This window comes from Priapulus caudatus, unplaced genomic scaffold (genome assembly GCF_000485595.1).
Source record: "Priapulus caudatus unplaced genomic scaffold, Priapulus_caudatus-5.0.1 Scaffold276, whole genome shotgun sequence".
Lineage (NCBI taxonomy): Eukaryota > Metazoa > Priapulida > Priapulimorpha > Priapulimorphida > Priapulidae > Priapulus > Priapulus caudatus.
Genome location: NW_014577337.1, coordinates 171,616 through 175,256, shown reverse-complemented (window position 1 = coordinate 175,256; position 3,641 = coordinate 171,616).

Here is a 3,641-nt window from a genome sequence, read left to right as displayed (position 1 = left end):
CGTTTGTACCGCCCGCCACGATCGGATTCAATGGTCACCTGGCTGCCGGTCTTCTCTATGACAATGAGCGGCTTTTCGGCAAACTAAGTTGACAGTTTGTTTTGACGCGGTTGTCGCAAGAGGGCTTGGTCTCCGATGGTGAGGTCGCTTTCGCGCGCGTTTCTGCGATTATCTGCATAGTCAGTGGTCTTTTGCTTTGATTCTGCATCCCTGTCTTTTGCGGCCAAGTCTTTCTGACTCCGAATGTTTCCCTCTGACCACTCAGGCATTTTCGACCTGATCTGTCTCCCGTACAAAAGTTCGGACGGGCTTACTCCAGTTGTTGTGTGCGGGGTGGTACGGTAAGCTAGCAAGAACTTGTTCAATTCAGATTTCCAGTCTCTCCCTTCGACTTGAGCGATTTTCAAAGCTTTTAGCATGCTGCGGTTTTGGCACTCGATCTCGCCATTGGCCTGTGGCCACAATGGCGTCGTTTTGCGGTGTTCACTACCAGTTTCGCGGAGGTAAGACTCGAACACTTCAGATACCAAGTTAGGTCCGTTGTCGGTTTTCAGCGACAGGATATCCATGCCTTGTGAACATCCTGTCCAAACTTGTCAACTTGTCGGACGTCGTGGTCTTCATAAAGTCAATTTCAAAAAACCGACTGTAATAGTCTACTACCGCGAATATCCACTCCCCTGAGGCCAGCGGGCCCATCAGGTCTGCGGCCAAATCATGCCAGGGCTGTGTAGGCATTTCAGTTTGTTTGACAGATTCCGGGTTTGACGGCTGGCTGACCAGCTGGCATCCATGACACGACTTACACGTCTCTGTCCGTGAACAGGTCATGTCACATGAACAGGCTTGAACTCAGTGGGCAGATAAGCCCAATCACTGTCCTTCACACAGTCTCTCACAATGTCCAATGTATCATCTTCGGCGGACGCGCTCTCAATTTCTCGGATTTGCAGTGCCCTCGGGGATGCTTCCCTCACGATTAGTCTGACATAATCCTCCGCGGGATCCGTGTTTTCGCGTTCACAGTCAGTGTCCCTGATCAGTCTAGACAATGCGTCTGCGGTCATTTCCTTACCCGGAATATTCGGTTGTAGCTTTAAGACCCAACGCTCGATCCTAGCGGATGGTTTCGATTTCTTCGAATAAATGTACACTTATTAAATGTACACAAGCGGCTTATGGTCGGTCACAATTTCGAAGGACATCCCATACAGGAACACATAAAAACGTTCAGAGGCCCAGACAATACCTAAGGCCTCCTTCTCCGTTTGCGAGTACCTGCGCTCCACGTTTTTCAAACTTCTGCTAGCGTAGCAAATGACACGTTTCTGATTATCCTGATTCTGCACGAGCATGGCTCCCAGACCGACGGGTCCAGCATCGACAATGATCTCAGTCTTTGCTCCAGTTTTGAAATAGGCCAAGTTCTCCGCGTTACTCAATGCCTCCCTCAGCGCTTGGAAAGATTCCTCCTGTTCTTTTCCCCAAACGAATTCCTTCTCGCGACGCGTTAACCTCCTCAACGGTTCAGCGATAGAGGCCAGATTGCGAATAAAACGAGCGCTAAAGTTGACAAGGCCCATGAAACTACGGACTTCTGAGGCTCATGAGTTGGCGAAATCCCGTGGCCACCCAGGTTATGACCCATAAACTCGAGCTGCGGCATAGCTATTTCGCATTTTGGTTCATTTAAAGTCAGTCCCCGGTCGTGCAGTTTAGCTAGCACATTTGTCAATCGCGAATCATAATCCTTGCGTCCGCGACCGTGAATGATCAAATCATCGGAAATATTCTCACAACCTTCGCATTAGGCGATCACCTGTTGCACGATGTGTTAGAAAAGTTCAGGTGCTGAACTGATTCCGAACATTATAAGCGCTTATAACGGAACAGGCCTAAGTGTGTAGAGAACGTTGTGATCCCTCGCGATTCCTCATCAAGCTCAATTTGATGAAACCCACTTTTCAGATCTAACTTGCTATAAACGGTACTGCCGTTTATTTTCTGTAACACCTCGTCCACGGTCGGAATCGGATGGCGTTCTCGGATTACAGCCTTGTTGGCCTGCCTCATATCCACGCATAACCTAATCTCGCCGGATTTCTTAGGAATGATAACTACCGGGCTCACCCAGCGGGTCGGTCCCTCCACTGGTTCGATTATGTCATCACGAATTAACTCCTGAATCTTGCTCTCGAGTTTGTCCCGCATTCCGTAAGGCACTCTTCTCTAGCTTTGCACCACCGATTTAAAGTTCGGATCCAAATGAATGGTCGCCTGGTAATCCTTAAGTTTACCGATCCCGTTGAAACATCCCGGAAATTCGTGCTTGATCTCCTCGATCCATATAGGCTTAGGGTCAGATCCTATCTGATTACAACTACCTCGAACTGCCTCAAATCCGACTTTGAGGACTTTCAGTTTTTCGGCCGTGGACCTACCAAGAATAGGACGCGCACTTTCAGCGATAATGGTAAAATCAGAGTGAGTTTTCACACCCTCGATTTCTACATCGGCCCAAAACTTTCCAAGCGACGTTAGCGAATCCTTCCTGCCATACGGGTACAAGCGTTGCCGAGACCAATGGCACGTGAAAACCTTCAACCGAACAACGATGAGAGACGATGAGAGACCTCTCACACGCTTCGAGGCTGTGCTGAGTGGTGAATGTAGGTTACGTACGATTCATGACAGTGCTCAGTGAGTGATGAGTTCAGGCGATGTAAAATCATGTAGTAGTGACTGCCGTGTGGTGGCAGTAGCAGCAGCAGCGAAGGCAGATGGCGCGAGGTGTACGTGATTGTTGTTGTATGTATGATTAATAAAGAAATTGTTTTTGTATTTAACGTCTTAAGATTGGTATCTGTCTAGCTTTTACCCCTCCTCCCTCTCTCCTTCCCTCACATCCTACCTCCTTTCGCTGTATCTCACACCCTCTTTTTTCTCTTCTTTTTCCCTCCCCCCCATCGCTCCCTCCCGTCTCTCTCTCTCTCTCGCGCTCTCTCTCTCTCATCTCTCTTCTCTCTCCTCTCTCTCTCTCTCTCTATCTCTCTCTCTTCTTCTCTCGCTCTCTCTCTTCTCCTCTCGCCGTACCCCTCTCTTCTGGCATCTTTCGCACTCCCATTACTCGCCTCTCTCTCTCTCTCTTCCCTCCTCTCTCCTCTCTCTTCGTCTCATCTCTCTCTCTCTCTCTTCTTTCTCCTGCTCTTTCTCCTCTTCACTAGCAATTTCATCCTTTGGCGATCTTCTCACCTCTTACTCGCTCTCTGCCCCGTTACCCATGCATCTCCTCTCTCTTTTCTCTCTCTCCTCTCTTCCTACACATGTCATTATCTGGCGATCTTCTCACCTCTTACTCGCTCTCGCTCCATCTACCCTTCTTTCTGGTACCTTCCTACCATTCTCCCTCCCCCCTCTACCTCATCTCTCATTTGTCTCTCTCCCTCACTCCACGCACCTGCGTGCAGCATTGCTTCCCCATCTCCCACAGGAGCGCGGCACGGGAAGGGGACAGGGGTTGCCCACTGGTCCAACTCTTCCGTAATGTACGAATTTACACAAAACACCTTATTGAGTCTAGAGTTCGTTATTTTATATCGGTTTTATTGTACTTTATTTTTTAATTTAGTAAAACTAGAACC